The following is a 14102-nucleotide window of genomic DNA, read 5'->3' as shown; positions in this document are numbered from 1 at the left end:
TTAGAAATAAAAGCTAATGTCTTTGAACATAATAGCAGAAGATTTTTTTTTTGTATTTGTTAGTGTGATGGTTAATACTGAATGTCAATTTGATTGGATTGAAGGATGCAAAGTATTGATCCTGGGTGTGTCTGTTAGGGTGTTGCCAAAGGAGATTAACATTTGAATCAGTGGACTGGGAAAGGCAGACCCACACTTAATGTGAGTGGGCACAATCTAATCAGCTGCCAGCATGACCAGAATAAAAGCAGGCAGAAGACCGTAGAGAGATCAGCAAACTTAGCCTCTTGACCTCCATCTTTCTCCCATGCTAGATGTTTCCTGCCCTCAAATCTTGGACTCCAAGTTCAGCTTTGGGACCAGGACTGGCTTCCTTGCTCCTCAGCTTGAAGATGGCCTATTGTGAGACCTTGTGATCTTGTGAGTTAATACTCCTTAATAAACTCCCCTTTTTATGTACATTTATCCTATTAGTTCTGTCCCTCTTAAAGAACCCTGACTAATACAGTTAGTATTTGAAAATTAATTCGTAAGTACATGATATGGTTTGACTCTGTGTCCCCACCCAAATCTCACCTTGAATTGTAATTCTCATAATCCTCAATGTTAAGGGTGGGACCAGGTGGAGGTAAATCGTGGGGGCGGTTCCCCCATGTTGTTCTCATGATAGTGAGTGAGCTCTCAGGAGATCTGATGTTTTGTTTTGTTTTAAATTTTTATTTTGAGACAGAGTTTCACTCTTGTTGCCCAGGCTGGAGTGCAGTGGTGCGATCTCAGCTCACTGCAACCTCTGCTCACCACAACCTCTGCCTCCCGGGTTCCAGCGATTCTCCTGCCTCAGCCTCCCGAGTATCTGTGATTACAGGCATGTGCCAATGTGCCACCTCACCCAGTTAATTTTATATTTTTAGTAGAGACGTGGTTTCTCCATGTTGGTCAGGCTGGTCTCAAACTCCCGACCTCAGGTGATCTGCCCACCTCAGCCTCCCAAACTGCTGGGATTACAGGCGTGAGCCACAGTGCCCAGTCGAACGTGTTATATGTTTTGTAAGTGTCTGACACTTCCCCTGTTTCCAGTTCTCCTTCCTGCCGCCCTGTGAAGAAGCTGCCTTACTTCCTCTTCGCCTTCTGCCATGATTGTAAATTTCCTGAGGCTTCCCCAGCCATGCTGAACTGTTGAGTTTAACTTTCTTTTATAAATTACCCAGTCTTGGGTATGTCTTTATTAGCAATGTTAGAATGGACTAATACAGTATACAAAGTTAGAAAACAAAACAAATTAGAAAATTAGATCTTTAATAAAGACACTCAAAATCAATAAAGGCAATGTAATCATAACATATTCTGTCTTAGATCTGAATTTTTACTCAGTCACATAATGTAAAAATTGAATACTAATAGCACCAAAAAGGTGGTTAAATTTTATTGAGAGATTTAGGAAAATGAAAATAAAGTTATGTGTACAGGCAGTGGCAAATTTAAGATATCATAGACTTCATTCCACATTAACATCAATATATGAAGGAAGTAAAAAAAAAGCAAGAAATGGTAGTAAATTAGAAGTATGAAAGCAAATAACAGATAACCTTAATGACTTAAAAGTGATTGTAAGGAAAATAAATTTAGAATGAGGAGTGATAAGAGAGAATGATTGTAACTTGTAACTTCAGGGCAAATACTACTTTTTACTTTTTATATTCTAAGTGTACATTTATGTAATGCTGCATATTAACTAAAATAATTAAATGTTAGCATTTAAAGTTGTATTTTGTTACTGTTTTTATTCACTTTTGAAAGGATTGCAGAAGAATTTGAATAAAGTAAATATAGTGGTGCTATAACATCAATGAACATGATATTTTTCTGTTATTAATAATATGAGAATGTAGAGTTATCCAATGAGTTATAAAAAAATAAAGAGAAATAAAAAACCAACAAGGAAATGTATTTATTTCTAGACTAAGATTTTTTAAATGTTATAAAATTGTTCCAGCAATGGATTAACATTGACAAAAAAAAAAAACTAGATGAAGAAAAAAAGAATTATTGAGCATAAGTGAGAAAAATGTTTATATGCATATACTAGCCATAATTTGATCTATTATTTCAAAGGCAAAAGACATGAAAATATAGCCACCAATTTTTAATTTTAATTTTAATTTTAATTTGCAAGTAAAAATTATATGTATGCAAAAAATGATTTTTTAAAATCATGCAAAAAATGATTTTAAAAAATATGTATACTTTGTGTAAAGGCTGAATTAAGCTACTTAACATATGCATTACCTCACATACTTACCGTTTTGAGTGTGTGTGGTGAGAACACTTAAAATCTATTATTAGCAATTTTCAATTGTTATTAGCTGCAGTCACCATGATGTAAAGTTGATATCTTAAACTTATTCCTCCTGCCTAACTGGAAGTGTGTATCCTTTGATGAACATGTCCCCAGTTCCCTCAGTCGCAGCCTTTGGTAAACACCATCTTACCCTCCATCTCTGTAAGTTCTACTTTTTCCCACTACATACATAAGTGAGATCATATGGTATTTATCTCTCTGTACCTGGCTTATTTCAACTTAACATAATAACCTTCAGGTTTATACATGATGTTACAAATGACAGAAATTTATCCTTTCTTAAGGCTGAATAGTATTCCATTGTGTATATGTATATATAACACTCTATCCATTTATCCATTGATAGACACTTATTTGATTTCATATTATGGCTACTGGAGATAATGATGAAATGAACATGGAAGTGCAGATATCTCTGCAACATACTGATTTTAGATCCTTTAAATATATACCCAGCAATGGGATTGCTGGATCATATGGTAGTTCCATTTTCAGTTTTTTGAGAAGACTTTATACTGTATTTCATAATGGCTTTATTAATTTACTTTCATACCAACAATGTGTGAGGGTTCCCTTTTCTCCACACATCACCAACACTTGTTATCTTTTGTCTTTTTGATACCCGCTATTCTAACAGGTGTGAGGTAGAATCTCATTTTGGTTTTAATTTGCATTTTCCTGATGATTAGTAATGTTGAGCATTTTTTTCATATACCCGTTAGCCATTTGTTTGTCTTCTTTTGAGAAATGTCTATTTAGGTCCTTTCCCAATTTTTAAAGTTTTCTTACAAAATTGAGACATCTGAATTTCTTGTTTATTTTGGATATTAGCCCCTTATCAGACATATATATTGAAAATATATTATCTCATTCTGTACGTTGTCTCTTCACTTTTTCTTTTTCTTTTTTTTTTTTTTTTTGCTCTACAGAGCTCTTTTATTTGATGTAATCGATTTGTCTATTTTTGCTTTTGTTTCCTGTGCTTTGATATCATATCAAAAATAAATTGCCCAGATCAATATCCTGGAGCTTTTTCTCTAAGTTTTCTTCTAGTAGTTTTATAGTTTCAGGCATTACATTTAAGTCTTTAATTCATGTTTAGTTGATTATTGTATATGCAGTGATACAATGGTCCAATTTAATTCTTTTGCATGTAGATATTCAGTTTTCCCAGCACCATTAATTGACAAGTTTCTCCTTTCTGCATGGTGCATTCTTGGTATCTCTGTTGCAAATGAATTTACTGTAATTGTAGGGATTGATTTCTGGGTTCTCTTTTCTGTTCTACTGGCCTATTTTTTTTTTTCAAGTGCCAACTATTAGTGGTATTTACCAGGGTTTGGGGTTGAAGCTAACATCTTTTATTGTATGTAATAACTAATGTCATTTTTTTACAAGGGTGATTTACATCTCAAAAATAATTAAAAAATGTTCTAAGAACCAAAAAGGAAACCACAAGCAAATAAAAAATAAAATGTCAAGTCATAGAAATTCTTATAACTGTAAAAAAACCCCTCAAAATTCAGACAGAAAGAATAGACTTAAAAGGAGCAATAAACAATCCAATAATGATAGATGATCTCCAACTAAAGACCCAGATTTAGCCTTAGACCCTTTCCCTGAATTTTCCAAAGCTCGGTAATAATTCTAGAGGTTGGATACAGCAGTGAGAAAAATATATTTAACTAAGAATAGATAGAATTATGTTTCTGTTCTGTCCAAAAGAAATTAAATTGTCATTTAAAAAGTAAAGCAAAACAAATTATTTTCTTACCCACCTGTTTTCCTAACTTAGGGTCATTCTGAATAAATATTATTCAATTTGATCTGTTGTTATTAATTCAAGTGTATCAATAATGAATACATTCAGATTTTACATAAATAAAGCTATAAATGGTTACAATAAAATATTCTGGATATAAACTCAGGCAGGGTCTGTGTCATGTTAAAATTTTCCTGAATTTATATACTTATAAAAACAAATATAATTTATCATTTATGTGCTAGCAATTAAATTATAAAATGTATGTCAGTATTGTATATGAAAGACTGTTCTATGAACTACCCCAGAATAATCTAGTTTCATCGTTACATATGCTAAATGTGATGCTACAATTAGCACACTTGGTAATTCAGGTAATATTTTAATTAGTCAGGCTGAATATCTACATATAGGGTAAATACTGTTGTAATAGTTGTACTATGCCCAGTAATTATAATTTATGAAACAAATAAATAGAAATATTTTAATAAAAATAATGCAGAGTTACTCAATAAGTAACAGAAAAATAAAGTGAGAGAAGTCAGAACCCAACAAGAAAATTTATTTATTTCCAGCTCAATAATATTTTTTGCTCAAGGATTCTAAGTTCTAGTAGATTTTTTGAATGTTATCATGCTATTGTAAAAACAAGAGAATGTGTCTCACAAAACATTTATTCATTGTAACAATAATCATAAATATGTAAGCATTTTATATGTGTTTCTGATATGCATTAATAAATGTTTTATACAGAAATACATTGTAATTGTGTTCACTTGCTCCACAAGCAAATTTTTAAAAGTTACGGATATGGTCAGCACTGGCAATGTAAATATTTTATATACAAAATATGCAGATTTTTATGGCTACTTTTTTATTTAGTTAATCTCCAAAACTATATTTCTTCATCTTCAGATTCTACATTTCTGAAAGATCCTAGAGGCATCAAGTTTAGGAATCTATATATACTACAAAACAGTTGCCAATGCTACAGATTTGGCATAATTATAATATGTGTAGAAGAGAAATCAGTTTCATAAAATTCCTAAATGGTAGTTGGAAAATATAAGTATTTAGACAAATATTTATTTGCTTATTGCTGAGGACTACTCATAATTTGTTTTTTGGGATGGCCAGTGAATAATCATGTATTGTTATACCATTGACACCTCTTAGCCTTAGAATGTATAATGGCACATATAATTTTAATGAATTAGGGAAGTCCAGTATTGTGTTTCAGAAATAGTCAAGAAATTGCATTCTTCTAAGAGGTCAAGGAAGATGATGGTTTACAATTATTTGTTGGATTTAGCAATATGGAAATGATAGGTAGCCTTAGCAACATCTATTAAATCAAAAGATTGATATAGAAAAACATCACAGAAATGATAAGCAAAATAATGACAAAACTAATATAATGTTTTAGGTAGAATTCTGTGCCATAGTGCACAAACCCTGCCCTTTCAGTGTAAATGAGGCCTGTAAATATGATGGGAGAGTCAGTTCCATATTATTAGGTTGTAATATATGACAAAGCTAATGAAGTAATCACACCAGTGATGACATTATACAATATGTCATTACATTATGTCAAATAAGACTATGGTTTACCCTTGAACAACACATGTTTAAATTGTAAGTGTCCACTTACACATATATTTTATTCTGCCTCTGCCACCCCTGAGTCAGCAAGACTGCTTCCTCCTTTTTCTCTTTCTTCTCAGTCTACTCAACTTGAGGACAACCAGGATGAAAACCTTTACGAAGATCCATTTCCACTTAATGAATAGTAAATACATTTTCTGCTCCTTATGATCTTTGCAATAGCATTTATTTTGTCTAGCTTACTTTGTTATAAGAGCACAGTAATGGCTGCACGTGGTGGCTCACACCTGTAATCCCAGCACTTTGGGAGGCCAAGGCAGGTGGATCACAAGGTCAGGAGGTAGAACCATCCTAGCCAACATGGTGAAGCCCCATCTCTACTAAAAATACAAAATTAGCCGAGCTTGGTGGTGGGTAGCCTCAGCTACTCAGGAGGCTGAGGCAGGAGAATGGCATGAACCCCGGAGGCAGAGGTTGCAGTGAGCCGAGATCACACCACTGCACTCCAGCCTGGACAACAGAGCAAGACTCTGTCTCAAAAAAAAAAAAAAGAGCACAGTAAATTAAGTGGAATTATATATAACATACAAAACATGTGTTAACTGTTTATATTACTGATAAGGCTCCCGGTCAACAATAAGCTATTAGCAATAGCCTATGATGTAATGCAGAAATAGTAAACTATGAAGTATACAATACAAACAATAAATAACTCAAAAGTTTCCAGAGAAGGGAGAATCAATTGCTCAGGTGGAAAATAGGAAAAGAAATAAGCCCACAATTAATTATTAAATGAGTAAAGAAAGACAAAGTGGGTGCCTTGTCTTTGTCTGCTTGAGATTTAATGTGGAGATAGGCAATATAAAATTAGGCAAAGCTTCTTTGGATAGTTTTGAAGAGATATTTGCAGTGACCTAGAGGGACTAAATCAACTACCTAATAGGAACAGAGTAGAAATAGCAAGAATCAGAGAAAATATCTCAGACATTTTAAGCTGAAATTCTGAAGCCCTAATGATTTTTGTTTAGCATGAGAAGACAAATATGCAATATGCCTGTGTGCTAATGTAATGGGCACTATAATACACCATTAGAAATTTCTTTCAGTGTGGAAGGACTTTTCTCCCAGCTACTAGGAGTGAAATTGGATGTCATGCCTAAAATTTCATCTCACTATTGCCCTTTGCTTTAAAAAAGTAATTTTGCCCAATTTCTCATCCATTTCTGCATCCAGTGATTGGTCACTGTGGATATATAAAAATCTGATCTCTTCTCTCAGTATGACATGTCCTTAAAGTGCCTTTCAGTTTTATTTATTTATTTATTTATTTTATTATTATTATTATACTTTAAGTTTTAGGGTACATGTGCGCAATGTGCAGGTTAGTTACATATGTATACATGTGCCATGCTGGTGTGCTGCACCCATTAACTCGTCATTTAGCATTAGGTATATCTCCTAATGCTATCCCTCCCCCCTTCCCCCTTTCAGTTTTGAATATCCCTGCAAGGTCAGCTGAAACTTTTATTTGTACTACATTGCTGTCCAACTTCTTTCTCTGCCCAATCATGCTTTCATTCCCTCCCCTCAGATGTTGATCACTAGAGCACTCCCCCATAAATACATGGCCTGCTGATTCTTCTGTCAAAGCATATGCTTCCTTGGGAAACATATTCATCAATGTTTCTAGAATTGGTCTGAGAAAGCAGACACCAATAGGAAATATTGGTGATGGATTACTAATTGAAAGGTGGTAATGAGGCCTTCATCGCTTGAGGGTCAAGCATAAATAGTGCTTATTTTGGCTAAGAGCTAGCAACATATTTGTTAAAATTCTCACTAGTGGTGAAATGTGATGGTATACCACTGGGAGAAAATGCACTAGCAATTGTTCCATGTTTATCATTCGAAAAATATGGGGGGGATAGCAATTATAAGGAAAATGGAAATAGATGGATGTTGGTGAAGAGAAAGACACTACAAGGCCAACGATGACTAATCATTAATTAAAGGCTTTATGTAATAGTCCATAGACAAAGCTGGCAGCTTATTAAGAGCATCCATCAGCAAAATAGCAAAGTTCAAGACAAGGCCACTGAGTTCCAAAGAAATGTAAGCATTTATGTTATGCTTATGTCCAGACTTTAAGTAGGAAAGAATGGAATGCTCTGATAGGAGACAGAGGCATCTGGGCACTGAACATTCTATAGTCTCGAAAACTCAGATTATCTTGAATCCTCTGAATCTGAATAAATGGCTCATTCCTTCTTCGTTGTGTATAGCAGATCTTCCTTACATGAATAAAACACAGAGGCCTCTTCCCTGAAAATCAAAACAGAGTTTCCTCAAAATCTGCCTCCATTAGCCTTCTGGCTGTAAGAACCATAATTAGCATTAAGCCAAAATGTGATCTGTCTTGTGAAATGCTGGGTCTATTAATGGCGCAAGAGACCCTTAAAGAAATATAGAAATATAGATACTGGACACGGTGGCTCACGCCTGTAATCCCAGCACTTTGGGAGGCCGAGGCAGGCAGATCACCTGAGGTCAGGAGTTTGAGGCCAGCCTGACCAACATGGAGAAACCCTGTTTGTACTAAAATACAAAATTAGCCCGATGTGGTGGTGCATGCCTGTAATCCCAGCTACTCAGGAGGCTGAGGCAAGAGAATCGCTTGAACCCGGAAGGCAGAGGTTGCAGTGAGCCAAGATGGTGCCATTGTACTCCAGCTTGGGCAGCAAAAGCGAGATTCCATCTCAAAATATATATATACAGATATAGATATATGCTTCACAGAGTGTATCACCCACCCAAGGACCCTAGAATACAGTGCAAACATGAAGATGATATGTCTTTAAAAACTTAGGGAAATAAATGGCCGATGTTAAGTTGAGTAGAAGTAAAAGATATTTACACGAAGACTGGAAGGATGGATCAAAGTGTTCAAAGAGTAAGACTTATCAGATTGATTATACTATGGAAGATTGCACCACTCACCAGTTGACTATGTCGTCAGGAAGGGTACAGGAGATATTCTAGTGACCAAGGTAATAAAGAATGGTAAGAGGGATTGTAGCATCCTTTAGAAGTCTAGTGATCAGCCTGCAGCTGGGGTCCATGCCTGGATGGTATATTCTGTAGGTTTTATATTTATATATACTTATACCTATATTTATATATCCTTTAATTAAATTTATGTTCCATTTGTTCTTGATTAGAATTCAGACCTACATTTTTTCTCCTGGATGACACCAGCACATAGTGGCTAGGTTCTACAACTCTTTAAGGGATAGAAGTAGGAAATGCCATTTTAGAACTTGGTTTATTGAGCGATAAAGATTATACAAAACTGAAATTACAGAAGCCAGGTGGTAGCACTTAACTGACAGATTCAAGTAAAACACAATCATCATGAGTGGCAAGGCTGGAGTCTCAGTCATGGGTACATGATCCTCAGAGAGCCAATGCAGGTGCTTAAATAAGAAACAGCATCCCTAGGGAAAAGATAAATGGTCTTCCAAGAAGAAAATTGATCTATCTATACAACCCAAACTGTTGATGATCAAGAAGTTGCATAGATCCATACCAATAAAAGGCATATCTCTTGCCCAGTTTCCATATCTGAGCCAGTTTATAGGCCCATAGTTCTTTGTTCCCTGAAAGGATAGCCCTGCAACTTTATGGTGAATATAATGATTTCCTCAGTTTTTGCTCAATGAAACCAGTGGCCATTGCTTGGGCAAGAATACACTGGGAATGAGAAACACCTCAAACATTGGGAGAATATTACACAGTCAGAATCAATACTAATAGTAAGGAAAAAAGACATTCTCAAGGTTCTCTGTTAGAAAGGGAGACGTGGTGACTGGTGACTAGTCCTAGCCTAGTTCCACCTCACCTTTGGTTCACTGGATCCATAGAACTAACTATTGATTTGTTTCCTAGTGTCTGAAGAAAATACTTGGTAGATATCCCAATCTGCATATCGATTTCTTGGACTATGGGGTAAGACTTACTATCTACAGTAGAAATGAAAAAGTGGAAGCCTCCAAAATGTCCCGCCTTACCTTCTTCCATGGTTGTACATCAAAAACAATGTTTTTCCTCATGAGAATAAATTATAATAGTGCCACCCTAAAATATACAAAAAGGACACAAAGATGATGGCCCTTGATATAGCTTGATTTAATTCATCAGACATGCCTCTCTAGAAGCTAGATAGACCCAAGATAATTGCAGTAGACCTTCACAGATTTAAATAAGTAGTACTCTTCATCGCAATTGCTATGCTACATATGTGGCATCTTTGCTGTAAGATAAAATGCCAACTTGATATATGTACATGATGTGCATTTACCTATTGCATGCAGTCTTTTTCATCCCTATCAGAAAAGATTGCTATGGTTTGGATGTGTCCCCCAAAGTTAATGTGTTAGAAAGTTAATCCTCAATGCAACAGTGCTGGGAGGTTGAACTTATAAGAACTGATTAGATTATGATGACGTGGCCATAATTAGTGGATTAATGCCATTATCAATGGAGGGGATTAGTTATCATAGTGGATTTCTTACAAAAAGATGAGATTGCCCGTCTTCCAGCTGTCAAATACTCACTATCTTGTCCTTCTGCCTTCTGCCAAAAATGATTCAGAAAAAAAGGCCCTCATCAGATGCCAGCATTTTGAAATGGACTCCCCGGGCCCCAGAACTGTGAGAAATAAATTGACATTGTTTATGAATGACCCAATCTGTGCTAATCTCTTATAGTAGCAAAAAATGAACTAATACAAGGATCATAAACAGTTCATTTATGTAGGGTGAAAAACAATGTATACATACAATCTTGCACTAGGCCATGGTAAAAGTCCTACTTTCTCTAAAGATAATTGTTCTTTCTAGCTTCCTACAGCATAGAAAATGATCAACTATATTGACAACATTATGCAAATAAGACGGGATAAGAAAGAAATGGTAAATTCATTGGAGGCCTTTTAAGAACAAATGTGTTACAAAACTCTATGAAGTTTCAGGGCTGTCACATTTATAAAATGTATAGAAATCCAATAGTCTGGAGCATGAAGTTCAATGTAAAAGAAATGAATCAATCATTGTATCTAAACTTCCACCGTTTAAAAGAATCACAATGTCCTGTGAGACACATTGAGTTGTTAAGACAGTATATTCTACATGGGAATATTGTTTCAACCCATATAAAAATGTAATAAAAGTTGCTAGAGTTGAGTAAGGCTCAGAGAAGGAAAGGGCTAAGACAAGTGTGGGCTGTAGTATAAATGATATTGGAGATACTAGTAATGGTAAAATATGCTCAGTGTGACTTATGCAAAAGGTAGACACCCCAGAGTGCTGAACAAGGCTATGTTAAGTGGCAGAGTATTTATTATATATGTCAAGTGGCATAGTATATGTTATATCTGTTAAGTGGCATATGTTAAGTGGCATGTATGTTATACATATGTTATTTATCAGTTATATATAACACAAGCATATATGTTATATATAAGTGGCATATGTTAATTGGCATATTATGTCAAATATGTTAAGTGGCACATTATATGTTGTATATGTTAAGCGGCATATTATATGTTATATTATATATGTTAAGTGGCATATTACATATCTTAAGTGGCAGAGCCTTTATTCAAAGTGCTGAACGTGGCTATGTTAAGTGGTAGAGTATTTATTGTTTTTAAAGATCATTTCTCACTTGGTCCCAGTACACCATACTACTGGGCTTGTCAAAAATGGAACACAAGGCTATGGTTCATCAAGTGACAACATATGGCTAACTGCCCATTCTGAGCTGGGTTGAGTCACCCTGAATAAGTCACAAGGTTGGTGTGCCCAGCAGCAGTCTACCGTAACATCAGGAGGGATATATACAGGATTGGGCATGAATAGGGCCTGATGGCACAGCAAGTGGTTTAGTTCCCCATACCATCCCCCACTGATTCACCCGTGGCTCGCCATTAGCCACACATGTGTTCAGGTCACATGTGTTCACTGAGAGAAGAAAAATAGCAGTTTAAGCTATGTGAGCTATGCTTAATTTATCAGGCCTAGAGACATTCGAGTGGGGGCCTTTAGTCACACTCACACCCCCCATGCCCAGGGGCAACTGTTTAAAGGTACTTTGTTCCTGACTAGCAGTCTCACCCATTATCTTCATGTTCCTGAAATTTGTGATACAAATAACAATGTGTAGCCCACTAATAACTTATGCTGTTTTAAGGTAAATTATTGGTAAACAACTTAGAATTTGCCTCTTCTGTTTTCTTAATAACCCAGTTATAACTGTTGCTAATTGGATTGTATATTAAGGGCAACTTGAATCTATGTTCCCAAGTAGCCTTCAAATAAACTCTTTACTTAATCGTATTTTCTAATCATTGTTATTTTAGGCTGAGTTTGACAGAGGGAATTATTCTTGATCAGTTGATAGAGGAAAAGTGGCTGAGCTTGGTTGACAATAAATTGGCCTAGCACGTGGATAGTAGCCAAAAATGAACTATTGCTGCATAACAGCCCCAGTCGAGTGTCCCTGAAGACCACAAACTCATAGGCTATAACAAATGGTTTGGAAAGTAGGTCAAAGCAAAAGACTGGATAACTGGGTCAAGGAGGTATCGAGAAGAGGCACGCCAATGGTCCAATGAAAGCAGGCACGAAGTGGAAGGAAGTTTTGTAAGGCAGCCTTGTAAATCATGCTGAATGTAGTAGTGGATGTTGTCATGTGATTTTTGGAAACCTACTCTGCACTGCAACTGCTGAGAGTGCTGCAAGTGACAGCCTTTACTTTTCAGCCCTTTCCTTGGATCACCCATGACCAAAGAACGTCAACTTTTATCTAATAACTGATCAACGGAAAGTGATATAAAGGTAGATCTCAATGCCCATCTTAATCAATTCGGAAGGACCACCTCAGGTCCAGAGTTTACTGAGGACTTTCTTAAAGCTTTTTTTGAGAATACATGTGTATTACTCAAGATTCTCTAGAGAAACAGACCAATAGGCTCTAACTTATCTATCTATCTATTATCTACTATCTGTCTATCATCTATATATGTACATATATAACTATATCTGTCTATCTATACTGAGAATTATAAGGAATTGGCTTACATGATTGTGATGGCTGAGCAGTACCAAGATCTGTAGTTAGCAAGCAGAGACCCACCCGTTAACGCCTATGTTTCCAAAGACTGGAAAAGACCTTCACTATTCTTAAAGACAGTCAGGCAGGAGAAGTTCCCTCTTACTCAGCCTTTTGTTCGATTCCATGTTCACATGATGGACTAAGGCACACCCACATTAGGGAGGACAAAAGACTTCACTATAATTCAAATATTAGTCTTATCCAGAAACATACTAACAGACACACCCAGAAAAATGTTTGGACAAATGTCCTATTACTCCACGGCCCAGTCAAGTTGACATACAATATTAACCATTATAATACTACATCCTAACTTTTCTTGATACTTAGTCTGGCTTCTTGTCCTAGGCCTATAGGTGCTGATGCAGAGCACTCATCAGATGCTCCCTGTGTGCTCATCCTTGTTTCAGAGTCTGCTCTCAGGGAAGCCAATTTGCAACAGCCAACAAAGCCCACTGGGACAAATAATGCAAAATGGAAGAGAATCTATTAGTCTGTCTTATTATCTAAATGTGCATTTATCTTAGAAATATATAACATATACACATGGATATAGTGTATACATAAGTTAGAAATAATATATATACAGTATATGATAGAATCAGAAAACTGTTAAAATGGTAGAATGTGATTATAACAGGCAAGACTGGGCTCCAGCTGTTTATCTTTGTCTCTGTCTGTCTATTTTTATTTTTTGTCTCCTCTTCTCTTTTTTAAAAGGGAGGTGGTTTGCACAATGGGAGCCATGCAACCTCTGTGGGAAGAGTTATTTTAACGCTGACTTTGATTAGAATTGCCATTGCATAGGTAGCAACATAAAGAAATAGCATTTTATACTGTTTGTTATCATTGTTGTTTTGTTTTGTTTACTTACTGCAAATAATCATTTTTGTCATCCATGGGCCAATTGTTCTTAAAGTGTGGGTAGCATAAGCATCATGTGGTAAGTTGTTGGAAATGTAAATTCCTGGGTACCACTCTAGGCATACTGAATCAGAAATTCTGAGCATGAGGATAAACAAGCCCTCCTGGTGATTCTGATGAATGCTAAACTTTGAGACCACTGATATAAATAATACACTAATTTCCTCATTATTTATTATTATTATTTTATAACTGCACTAACCTGTTTTTCCTTACCAAGATAGAATCACACTAGCACAATGATTAAATTATCATTTTTTACTCATCTGTGCAAATTTG

General features: G+C 35.6%; 2 long non-coding RNA genes across 4 annotated transcripts in view; both read right to left on the bottom strand.

The window, feature by feature from the left end:
* The window catches only part of LOC115931261 (uncharacterized), a 121505-nt gene that overhangs the window by 15113 nt on the left and 92290 nt on the right, over positions 1-14102 (bottom strand). The window lies entirely within an intron of this gene.
* Positions 9059-13356, bottom strand: LOC134757611 (uncharacterized). Its single transcript, XR_010131800.1, has 4 exons — positions 13226-13356; positions 10340-10433; positions 9794-9860; positions 9059-9220 (listed from the first exon to the last, which is right to left on the bottom strand). It is a non-coding gene; the product is annotated as an uncharacterized lncRNA (long non-coding RNA).

The sequence above is a fragment of the Gorilla gorilla genome, chromosome 19 (genome assembly GCF_029281585.2).
Source record: "Gorilla gorilla gorilla isolate KB3781 chromosome 19, NHGRI_mGorGor1-v2.1_pri, whole genome shotgun sequence".
NCBI classification, from domain to species: domain Eukaryota; kingdom Metazoa; phylum Chordata; class Mammalia; order Primates; family Hominidae; genus Gorilla; species Gorilla gorilla.
This window is presented reverse-complemented; position numbering and strand designations above follow the sequence as displayed.